This window comes from Scyliorhinus torazame, chromosome 5, assembly GCF_047496885.1.
Source record: "Scyliorhinus torazame isolate Kashiwa2021f chromosome 5, sScyTor2.1, whole genome shotgun sequence".
In the NCBI taxonomy this organism is placed as follows: Eukaryota; Metazoa; Chordata; class Chondrichthyes; order Carcharhiniformes; family Scyliorhinidae; genus Scyliorhinus; species Scyliorhinus torazame.
The window spans coordinates 188,074,130-188,086,908 of NC_092711.1; positions in this window are offsets into that span (position 1 = coordinate 188,074,130).

The following is a 12,779-nucleotide window of genomic DNA, read 5'->3' on the forward strand; positions in this document are numbered from 1 at the left end:
AGGAGTGTGAGAACATTGAACTTGGAGAGGAGTTCTGTGTAAATAGTGAGGCATGTTGGGTGGGTGGATTGGGCAGATTACGATGGGGGAGTGGAAATGGTGAGTGTGCCTTTTGTTTTTCTTTCTTTGTTGGGAGGGTTGGGGGGGGGTTGGATTGTGAGTGGTCGGGGAAGTCAGAGGCCTTGAGCGGGGAGCGACCATCCTAGCTGGGTGGGGTAGTCAACAAGGGCGAAGTGGGGGGTTGTCAGGAGGAAGGTGTGAGGGACAGGGAATGGGTTGGTTCTTTGTTTGGGTCTGCGAGGAGGGGGGTTGTGAGTGTGGTTGGTGTGGCGCAGTTGGGAAGAGAGAGATGGCGGCGGACATGTGATGCCGCCCAGGGGCTGGCTTAAAAAAGGGTATGGCTGATTGGCAAGGAAGACGGGCAGGTGTTGGTTAATAAGAGGGTAGAGTTTGAGGTGGGGAGCATTGTGGCCGATCTGGGGCTAGATATATGTGATGGTCAGTGGGAAATTGGAGGGGTGCCGGCAGTACTGGTGAATGTTTATGCCCTGAATTGGGATCAGGTGGACTTTATGAGGCAGGTGTTAGTGAGGATTCCAGACATGGACATGCATAGGCTGATTGTGGAGATAATTTCAATACTGTTCTAGATCCAAGATTGGACCGGTTGAGTCCTAAGTCATCGAGGGTGTCGGTGGTGGCTGGGGAGTTGAGGTGGTTCATGGATCGCATTGGGGGGAAGGGGGTGGGGAGGAGCGTGGACTAGTGGAGGATTGAGAGCCGAGGGCAAAGGCGTTCTCGTACTTCTCAGACGTACACCGTGCTGGATAAGGCAGGGGGTGGCCAACCCGAAGTAGTCAGTGATTGTGGTTTCCAACCATGCGCCCCACTGGGTGGATGTCAGGTGAATTGGACATTCTGAATTCGCCCTCTGTGTACCCGAACAGACGCCGTAGTGTGGTAACTCGGGGATTTTCACAGTAACTTCATTGCAGTGTTAATGTAGGCCTACTTGTGACAATAAAGATTATTATTTGCTGGTTGTTCAGGGGAGGCCCAATGGCCACAGTGGAGGTTCGATGCGGGGCTGTTGGCGGATGATGGGATGAGTGAGCGGCTGAGGGCCGCCCTTCGGGGCTATGTGGAGCTGAATGACGTGTGGGAGGTCACGGCTGCCACGTTGGTGGAGGCACTTCATGCAATAGATAGGGTTGAATTTATTTTGATCCGGGCGCATAGGGAGAGTGTGGAACGAGAGGAGAGGGCGAGGCTGGTAGATGAGATTCTGAGGGTGGTTTGGAGGTAGTTGGTGGCACCAGAGAAGGGGTTGTTAAAGGAGGGGCAGAGGCTCCAGATGGAGTTTAGGTTAGTGTCCACAGGGAAGGCGGTGGGGCAGTTGCGGAGGGCCTAAGGGGCAGTGTATGAGTGGGGGGTAAGGCAAGTAGGATGCTGGCCCACCAGCTGAGGAAGCAGCCAACCATGAGGGAGATCGGTAGAGTAAGGGATGAGATGAGTATGGTGGTGACGGAACCACAGAGGGTGAATGGGGTATTTGAGGCCTTCTACGGAGTCTGTACAAGTCGGAGCCTCCGCCTGGGGAGGAGGGGATGAGATGCTGGATGGGTTGGAGTTCCCCAGGGTGGAGGAGGAGAGGATGCAGGGACTGGGGGGGGATCCCGATTGGGCTGAGGGAAGTGATAGACTGCTGGAGTGCGACGCAGGCAGGGAAGGCTCTGGGGCAGGACGGATTCACAGTGGAGTTTTATGAAAAGTTTGGTGCGGAGTTTAGTAAGGATGTACAATGAGGCAAGAGGTAGGGTGGAGCCTCCCCCACATTGTCGCAGGCTTCCACCTCCCTGATTTTGAAGAAATATAAGGACCTGGAGCAGTGAGGGTCGTACCGCCTGAAATCACTGCTTAATGTTGATGCAAAGCTGTTGCTAAAAGTGCTGACATCACGAATAGAAGATTTGTGCCAGGGTGATAGGGGAGAACCAGACAGGATTTATGAAGGGAAGGCAGTTGTCGTGATTGTGTGCAAGCTGCTTAATGTCATTATGATGCCCTTGGAGTGGCAGCAGGTAGAGGAAGTAGCAATGGACACCAGAAGCCTTTGATTGGGTGGAGTGGGTGTATTTGTTGGAGTTGTTTGTTCGGTTTTGGTTTGGTCAGGGGTTCGTGGATTGGATTCAGCTGCTGTACAGGGCGCCAATGGTGAGCGTTTGAACGAACAGGAAGAGCTTGGGGTACTTCAGACAGAGGTGTCCACTCTCCCCATTGCTTTTCGTTTTGGCGATAGAGCCATTAGTAATGGCTCTTAGGCTGTCAAGGAGTTGGAAAGGGATTGAGTGGAGGTTGCTGACCACAGAGTTTGCGGATGATCTGTTACTATACATTTTGGACTCGGTGGGCAGCTTTGAAAGGATCATGGAGAATTTGAGGTAATTTGGTCAGTTCTCGGGGTACAAATTGAACATGGGGAAGAGCGAGGTATTCCTGATCAATGCTGGAGGACAGGTTAGGGTAGTTGTCGTTCCAGGTGGTGGGGACGAGTTTTCGGTATCTGTGAATCCAGGTAGTGCAGAGCTGGGTCGAGCTACACAAATCAAACTTGGCACGACTGGTGGAGGGAGTGAAGGGGGATTTTGAGGTGGGACGTGATGCCGCTGTCACTGGCTGGACACGAGCAGACGGTCAAAATGACGGTGCTGCCCAGCTTCGGCTTCGTGTCCCAGAATCTCTCCATCTTTGTTCCCAAGTCCTTTTTGAGGAAGGTGAATGGGATAATTTTGGGGTTTCTGTGGGTGTGGAAGACCCCGCGGGTGAGGCGGGTGTTCCTGGAGGAAGGGCGGGCCGGCGTTGCCGAATTTGATGAATTATTATTGGGCGGTGAACATTGCGGTGTGGAAATGGGCGGCGGGAGGAGTGAATCAGATTGGCTGAATACTGACATCTGTAATGCTGGGACCTCCGGAGGAGACCAAGGTGGATCATCCACTTGGCACTTCTGGCTGAAGATTGTTGCAAATGCCTCAGCCTTGTCTTTTGCACATATGTGCTGGGCTCCTCCATCATTGAGGATTTGAACGACTTATGGAGCCTCCTCCAACAATGAGTTATTTAATTCTACTTCTGCTAATGGCCCACAGCGCCTCATGGATGCCCAGTTGAGTTGCTGGATGTGTTTGAAGTCTATCCCATTTAGCACAGTGGTAGTGCCACACAACACGATGGAGGGTATCCCTAATGTGAAGATGGGACTTTGTCTCCACAAGGACTGTGGGGTGGTCACTTCTACCGATTCCGACTTCCGGTAGCAGCCATGGTGTGAGTGGTTGCACACAGGGCAGCTCCTGCTGGAAGGCACAGAAAAGAGCTCTTTTTACCCGATATTATGTGGAACTTTGATGAAAAGGCGTAGGTGAAGGTTGGAGTAGTTTCCCCTGGGAGTGGTATGTCTGCTGGTTACCAAACCCGGCAGAAGACGGTGAGAGACCAAGCTAAAGAGTTGGAGGAGACCCGTGGTGCAGCAGCAGCAGTGCAAGGACGGCTGCAGGGGAAGGGCTGATACAAGGTGGAAAGCCCCAGATAGAGCAATTGATGGCTTTTATTAAGGAGAAATTCCATCAGTAGGGGACTTCTACCGATTCCACCATGGACAGATGCATCTGCAGAAGGCAGATTGGTGAGGATAAGGTCAAATATGTCTTTCCCTTGGGGAGCGGGGCTGATGTCACCATCCAATTGTCGGTCACAGACACAAAACATCTGGGTCGGTGCAAACCTGTGATCACCACACATTATGGAGGATGGGAAGGTTCTGAGGGGGTGCAGCGATTTACCAGAATGATTCAAGGAATGAGGGATTTTAATTGTCAGATTAGATTGGAGGATATAGGCTTGTTCTCCTTGGAGCAAAGGAGATTGATGGGAGATTTGAGAGATGTACAAGTTTATGATATAGATAAGGCAGGTAAGGAAAGGCTCTTTCAATAAACTAATTTTAGAAGGATTACAGACACAGATTTAGACCTTGGATGACAGATGGATGATGTGAAGAAGGAATTTTACACTGCTAAGTAGTAGTGACCAGGAACTCAATACTTACATTCAGAGGCTCAGAATAGCTGGGTCCTGATAAATTGAGTCACTGCCAGCTTTTCATGTGATGTTTGGTTTGAGTTTTTTGTTCGCAAATCCTCATATCCTGCAAAAAGGAGTTTACAAAAATTCCATCAGTCAGTCCAGGATAGAAAATAACAATATTGTCTCCTTCTGCTGCCTGGAAAAGGATTGTTGCGCATGCGTCCTGCTGCACAACCGCTCCCCCGGGCCGAGCAGAAAGAATGTTCCAGGCATTGCTGGACTGTTCGCTGCAATCGCGGGACAGGTAGTTTCTGATTCAGGGTTTGTGGCCTGCCCGAGTCTTTATGAAGCCTCCTTGTTTACTACGCTGACTGGATTCCCACCGCCCACTCACCCACAAACTGTTATTCTGATACGGTCGCCATTTTCTCACCCGCTCTCGCGGCTCCGGTCACAGACCAGCACTGCGCATGCCCAGGGAAAAGACCGCAAGGCGCATGCTCGATTCACACACCAGAATGTGCATCAGGAAGGATCACTTGCTGTTTGGATAGGGCACATTCTGGCCCGCTATGAATGCTGGGTGACAGTGCCCCCATTGGAAGCCAACATTGTCGTAGCCATAATTATTTTAATGTTCTGAAGATGGTGAGAGTCTCAGGGACAAAATATAAAATTATTCATTCAATTGTTACAACAAAGCTTATGGACATCTACAACAGTCCTGTCCTGGGTGAAATGAAGAACAGAACAGGGAAACATCGATGTGAATTCACGGGTGTCTTAGCACGTGAGGTGCAGAAGTTATTTGTTTTCCATACACCGAACATTTATGTTCCGTCTTATCAGTAAGAACGAGCCTATTGGGGATTAAATTATTTGAGCCTTTAAATGTGGATTGTTAACTGATGTCCAATCTGGGCAAATCCCAGAGTACACAGGAAGGACCTGAATCTTCCCCAACAGATGTGTCTGTTGTGTCATCTAATCAGATGGTCGAATGAACTTTTAAAAATGTGATTTTCCAGCTCAGATTTGAATCTCTAATCCTTTTGGCAATGAGTTCAACATTCTCATCTGAGGAAGAGAGAAACACAGAACTGATACATCTGAAATAAAAATAGAATGTTTTGGAATTTTAAAGAGGTCTGTTACGTCTGTGGAGTGAATGAAACATAGTTTTCATTTCAGATCTGGGACATTTTTCAGCAGAGCTTTGCCGAATCAGTGCACGGACCTGAAACATGAACTGAAAATTGATCAGCCAGTTGGTTTTCAGGACATTCATAAAGCCTTCTGGTTAATTTTTATGACATTTAAAAAAGTGCATTGAAATGCACAGGTTTTTCTGGTTGTCTGCAAGTCAGAGTCAAATTCTGCAGAATTCTCTGTTCTCTATTAGTGCCATGGAGCAACAAATGTGTGAATTGTCCACTGACACACAGTACGAGAGTAACTTGCCAACTTGTTTCCTTCTCATTGCATCTTGTTTTGGACAGGTTAATCACCATGAATAAACGTCAGGCCCAGGGAGCTGGGAAGTAAGTGACCAGAGATTTCATGACCAAGTAATTGATTTCTGATTTAATGTTAGAAAACGGTTCTGTACTTAATAACTTTTTTGACAGAGGTTGCTGGTCTCATCCACTCATGTAATTAAAAAGAATGATAACTGACCTTATGTTGTAAGCAGTATATTCCAGTCTTCACATTTTTTCTTCATTGGGCAGCCACCTCATCCCAGCCATCAGCCACACATATATATCCCCATAAGACACACATATTCCACTTGGGCACATGAGATGTGAATTGGACTCCAGGAGATGCTGTTACCAATCGGCACCAGAGACACCAATAATGTTGCTCCTTTTAATGAGTGGAATACTATCCCACCAGTGTCACCAATGATATTGCCAAATTAACTAGATATGGCAGTTATTAATGATAGTATTGCTTTTCAGAGTCACCAGGTATCAAATTATACCACCACAAGGCTTTACCGGATATCGATCAAAGACCAAACAACCAGTTAGTCAGTTCAAGTTCAAAGAAAGTTTATTTACACACAAGGATTACTTCGACATGCAACATAAAAAACTACAAGTTAAACTACACCTAAGAACGACAATAACCTATACTTAACTTCAGGGCAACTGGCTCTTTGCAGATGAACAAGGCCTTTGTTCGGATCTTGCGTGGCTGGATAGAAGATGTGGCTTAGTTTCAGCTGGGCTCATCTGTCTGGTGGCCGGGGCCAAGAGAGGCCAAACACATGGCTGTGTCTCTTTTTATCCCTCTGGGATTTCGAGCTCTTTGGGGCGGTCCTTAGCTTTGGACCCAATAATTCGACAGGCTTCGATCACTGCCTTCGATTTTGGCCAATAAAGGGGCGGGTGCCTTGATGGCTGGGCGTATCCATTGACTTTCGCTGTTTGGGCTTTCTTAGCAAAGGGAGTGGCGCCGGTTAGTCTGCATCTGTATCGGTTACCTGAGTGCAGTCCTTTTGTTCTGGGGAAACATTCCATTAGAATGCAAACAAGCTGGGGGTTTCGATTGCGTCTAGCTATCTGGGTTGCAAATACACCCACAAGGTCTGAGTGTGTCTGAGCCTGGGTTGGCCATAATTCCCATGGTCCATTGCAGGTGGCCATCTGAGATGGCTACACATGACTGAAATTGTTGAACTTCATTGAAACAGGGGCTGGTTTAGCACACTGGGCTAAATCGTTGGCTTTTAAAGCAGGCCAAGGCAGGCCAGCAGCACGGTTCAATTCCTGTACCAGCCTCCCCGAACAGGCACCAGAATGTGGCTTTTCACAGTAACTTCATTTGAAGCCTACTTGTGACAATAAGCGATTTTCATTTTTCATTTCAATGGAAGAGGCTGAGGATTGAAATGAGTGCGACTTGGCAAAATAACAGGACCGTAGGTGAATATCAATAGCAGTGGAAAGTGTGGCTGTGAAAGCTAAATTGACGCTTAAATCAACTTCACTGGAGAGCTGGGATTTTGATTGACCGCCTTTACCAATCTTCAAAACAGTAATCAAGACCATGAGGAAATCCAGAGTAATGCGGGAGAAATGTATCCTTAAACGATGATCTGTGTGAAAAAATGAATGAAATGAAAATCGCTTATTGTCACAAGTAGGCTTCAATGAAGTTACTGTGAAAAGCCCCTTGTCGCCACATTCCGGTGCCTGTTCGGGGAGGCTGTTACGGGAATTGAACCGTGCTGCTGGCCTGCTTTGGTCTGCTTTCAAAGCCAGCGATTTAGCCCTGTGCTAAACGGTGTTTATTGAACCTTCAATTGAACTTTCTCATCCCTGCGCATAATTCTTGGCAGAGGATTGAGAGGAGATTTGGGAAAATACTGTCAGCTTCCAGATGGGGAACATAGAACTTAGAAATGGAGAAGGAAACCAGAAAACTCAGTCTCGAGCTTGGCAAATCTCTGGAAACTCGTTGCAGAGGAGGATGAAATGAAAAAATGAAAATGAAATGAAAATCGCTTCTTGTCACAAGTAGGCTTCAAATGAAGTTACTGTGAAAATCCCCTGGTCGCCACATTCCGACGCCTGTTACGGTACGGGAGGTACTGCTGGTACGGGAATTGAACTGTGCTGCTGGCCTGCTTTGGTCTGCTTTAAAAGCCAGCTCTTTAGCCCTGTGCTAAACCAGCCCCTGATGAAGGGTGACCTTCCCGACTGAGCAGAGACGGTCAACGCTCCTTTCCCATTTTTAAGACATGGAATATTAACTCTGATGTTTTCAGTGAAATTAACTGATCTGAAAACTTGAAAGGGTCTCATTACTGCACATAAGGAATTCAAACCCAATTTGAGCTTCGGGACAATCAGAATACTTGGTACTAGACAAGGCCCCAAAAGGCTTGAAGGGAGATGGCACCGGTTGTAGAAGAGCAGGTTCCCGGTGACATGGATGTGTCTGCAGTGGGTGGGATCAGAATGTTCCCATGTATCCACAATGAATGTCTCACCCTTTATTTTGCAAGAGTAAAACTGATAGAGAACAATTGTAATTCCTGCAGCAGCAATCTGCTTTAACTCACTAACAGTTCGGGGTTAGTTGTTTTGTGGGCTCTTAGAATTTCAAACTCTGTAGCACAATTGCTTTGGCCATTAAGCAAAAATGTTGGTCTGCTAGACAATCCAGGGCCAGAGCCTGAACTGTTTTCTCCATATCACCATTCATTGTCACACTGTTCCGGGATGTGAATGGGTCCTTAGGCAACAAAGAAATATCTCTCAAACGCTGTTCACTCTACAAACCAATGATCGCCTTACTACTTAGTCAATTAATATGGATTTAAATCATATATATTTATGTATAATCAAATATATTTATTTAAAATGTGAAGTTAGATTTCACGGATAAATATCTACACCGAAGCCAATAGAAATCTATTCAATTATTACATTCAAATAAGCTCATTGATAATAGGACAACAATTAACAATAGGGCAGCATGGTAGTATCGTGGTTAGCACTGTTGCTTCACAGCGCCAGGGTCCCAGGTTCGATTCTCGGCTTGGATCACTGGCTGTGCAGAGTCTGCCCATTCTCATGTATCCATGACGTGCTGTTAGATGAATTGGACATTCTTAATTCTCACTCTCTGTACTTGAACAGATGCTGGAATGTGGCGACTTGGGGATTTTCACAGTAACTTCAATGCAGTATTAATGTAAGCCTACTTGTGACAATAAAGATTATTATTATTAATTTTTCCCTTCCTCAGCTCCACAGTGAGTGAGACAGGGAAAAGCAGAAAGGCAGCAATATTGCAGCCCCACACTTTCCAAAACCCACTGCAAGCGGAAAACACTGGTTTTGCTGAGGGTATTTTCTTAGGAATGGTGAAAAGCAAATATTCAATATTTTGATTGTTGTCATACTCAACAATAAGATTGAGTGGGGGGACTTTCGAACATTAGATCGACACAGTTTGTGTCATAGTTCAATGTGATCTGGTCAATTACTGAGTGAGTCTGCCTGAATGTAACTCCGATAGACATAACTTGTGTCATAGCTCAGTGAGGTCTGATTATTTGCCGAGTGAGTGAGTCTGTATAAATGTAACTGAGATACAGACACCTTGGGCGCGATTCTCCACTCCCACGCCGGTTGGGAGAATCGCCTGGGCTGCCAAAATTTCCGGGGACGCCGGTCCGACGCCCTCCGGCGGGAACGGCCCGGCCAAGTTCCGCGGGCCGCAGGCCGGAGAATCGCCGGACACACCGAAAATGGCGATTCTCCGGCACCCCCGCTATTCTGAGGCCCGGATGGGCCGAGCGGCCAGGCCAAAACGGCGGGTTCCCCCCGGCGCCGTCCACACCTGGTCGCTGCAGTCGTGGGCGATGCGTGAATGCTGGGGGGGCGGCCTGTGGGGGAGCGAGGGGGAATCCTGCACCGGGCTTTACCTGAAATGTGGGGTGGCCCGCGATCGGTGCCCACCGATCGTCGGGCCGTCCTCTCTGCAGGAGGACCTCCTTCCTTCTGCGGCCCCGCATGATCCGTCCCCCATCTTCTTGCGGGGCGGACTTAGAGAGGACGGCAACCACGCATCTATGTGGCGCCGCTTTTACGTGGGCGACAAGGCATGGCGCGTGTAGATGACGCGGCCTCGATCCTGGCCCATTGTCAGGGCCTGAATCGGTCGGGACTGGGGCCGTTCCGTGCCATCGTGAACCTCGACGGCGTTCACGACGGCGTGGCCACTTCGGCGTGGGAGTGGTGAATCGCGCCCCTTGTGTCGGATTTCCAAGTGGTGGCTATGGGGTGAGTGGTTGCACATTTCGTGGCTCCCGCTCAAGGCAGTTTTTTTGGTCTTTTCCCTGCCCGAAAGGAGATGTATTTGAGTGCAGAAGGTGCAGGAGTGCTTCTGCTTCCATTGCTGAATGGACCTACAGGCATGTAGTGGTGCAAGGAAGTCAGGGCAACTGGAGAAGGAGCGTTTTCGTGGTGTGCTACAGGAAAAGATGGTAGAAGGCAAGGGGACTGCGCTGCCTGCCCAGTTTTTGATGGACCAATTTGTAGAGTTCCTGTATGATCAGTTTCAACAACAGAGGAAAGAGGCCCTGGAAGAACTAGTCAAGGTGGTGGAACCGCTGAGATCTGGGATCGAACGAGTTGAGCAAAGGCTGGAGTCCCAGGTTCTGGCGATCCAGAAAGTGGAGGAGGTGATGGGGGAGATAGAGGAGCATCTGGCCTTATTGGTGGCAGAGATGGGAATGATTCGAGAGAGCCAGAAGTGGCTGATGGAGAAGTTGGTGGACCTGGGGAATCGCTTCAGGAGGCAGAATTTAAGGATTGATGGGATGCCTGAAAGCATTGAAGGTGCTCAGGCTGCTATTTATGTGTCAAGGATGCTGGAGAAATTGATGGGGGAGTGGTTTTCGATCGGCCCCAGGAAGTGGACCAAGCACACAGGGCGCCAAGGAGGAGGCCATAGACAGGCGAGCAGTCGAGGGCAATGGTTGCACTACTTTCCGGACAAGGATAAGATCCTTCGATGGGCGAGGTAGACCAGGAAATGTACCTGGGAAGGGAATGAGCAGCGGGTGTACCAGGACCTGGGTGTGGAATTGTCCAAGAGGTGGCCGGGTTTTATCGGATTAAGGCTGCCCTCATCAAAAAGTGGGTGAAGTTTGTGGTATTGTACCCTGCCCACCTGTGGGTGACTAGAGTGAGAGCTCTATTTTGATACACCAGAGGTGGCGGTGGATCTTATGAGGGACAATGGCCTGGGAGGAGCGTGAGGACATTAAACTTTGGAGGGGTTTTGTGTGTTTTTACTGATTCCCACATTTTCCTCGTGGATGTTTCACTGGAGTCGTGTTGGTGAGTGTTTCTAAACTCTGTCACACCATCCCAGAAATGGAGGTAGAGCTGGGATTGTTCTTGTTTCTCAGATGAGCTGATGCTGGAGTGGACCTAGACAAAATTCTGAGTTGGAAATAGATAGTTTTTAGCGATATGTAGTCAGAAGCTCAGCTTGGGGCAAATATGAAACCAAGATTGTGAACAGTTCTCCCTTTACCTCTTCCCTGCTCACCATCCAAGGGCCTAAATACACTTTTTGGGTGAGGCAGAGCTTCACGTGCACCTCATTCTATCTGGTCTATTGCATTTGCTGCAACCAATGCGATCTACTCTACATTGGATATACTAAATGCAGACTGTGCAGCCGCTTTGCAGAAAATCTTCAGTCTGTCTGCCAGCAGGACCAAGACCTTGCTGTCAGTTGCCATTTCAACCCACCATCCTGTTCTCATGTCCACCTGTTTGTCCTTGGCCTGCTGCAATCAGTCTGCACTCCTTTGCACAAACCTTTGCTGCACTCCCTCGAGAGCAAAAACATCCTTCCTCAGAGAAGGAGAGCAAAATTGCACACAATACTCCAGGTGTGGCCTCACCAAGGCCCTGTATAATTGCAGCAACACATCGCTGCTTCTATACTCGAAACCTCTCACAATGAAGGCCAACATACCTTTAGCCTTCTTTACCGCCTGCTGCACCTGCACGCTTGCCTTCAGAAACTGGTGCACAAGGACACGCAAGTCCCGTTGCACTCTCCCCTCTCCCAATTTACAACCATTCAGGTAGTAATCTGCCTTCCCGTTTTTGCTTCCAAAGTGCCTCTGCCATTGATTTTCCCACTCGCCCAACCTGCCCAGATCATGCTGTCGGATCCCTGCATCCTCGTCACAGTTCATCCTTCCACCTAACTTGGTATCATCTGCATTTTGTTCCCTCATCCAAATCATTAATATATATTGTGAATAGCACCGATCATTATGGCACCCCACTAGTTACTACCTGCCAATTTGAAAAGGACCCATTAATTCCTACTCTTTGTTTCCTCTCTGCCAATCAGTTTTTTTATCCACCTCAATCCCCCATTTCCCCCAATTCCATGCACTTTAATTTTGCACAATATTCTCTTATGCAGGACTTTGTCAAACACCTTCTGAAAGTCCAAATATACCACATCGACTGGCTCCCCCTTGTCAACTGTACTGGTTACATCTTCAAAGAATTCCAACAGATTTGTCAAGCGTGACTTTCCCTTCATAAATCCATGCTGACTCTGACTGACCCTGCAACTGCTTTTCAAATGTTCCGCTATAAAGTCCTTGATAATGGATTCAAGATTTTTTCCCACCACCAATGTTAGGCTTACTGGTCTATAATTCGCTGCTTCCCTTTTTGAACATTGGAGTGACGTGAGCTACCCTCCAATCTACAGGGACTGTTACTGAGGCTATAGAATCCCGGAAGATGACCACCAATGCATCCACTATTTCCAGAGCCACCACCTTAAGCACTCTGGGATGCAGATTCTCAGGCCCTGGGGATTAATCTGGCTTCAATCCCGTTAATTTTCCCAAGCACCATTTCACTACTAATGTTGATCTCCCTCTGTTCCTCCCTCTCACAAAACCTTTCATTCTCCAACATTTCTGGTATCTGATTTGTGTCCTCTTTTGTGAAGACAGAACCAAAGTATGAATTCAATTGCTCAGCCATTTCTTTGTCTCTTATTGTGCATTCCCCTGTTTCTGTTTGTAGGGGGCCTACATTTCTCCTTACCAATCTCTTTCTCTTCACATATCGATAGAAACTCTTAGTGTCAGTCTTTATGTTCCCTGCAAGCTTCATTTCATACTG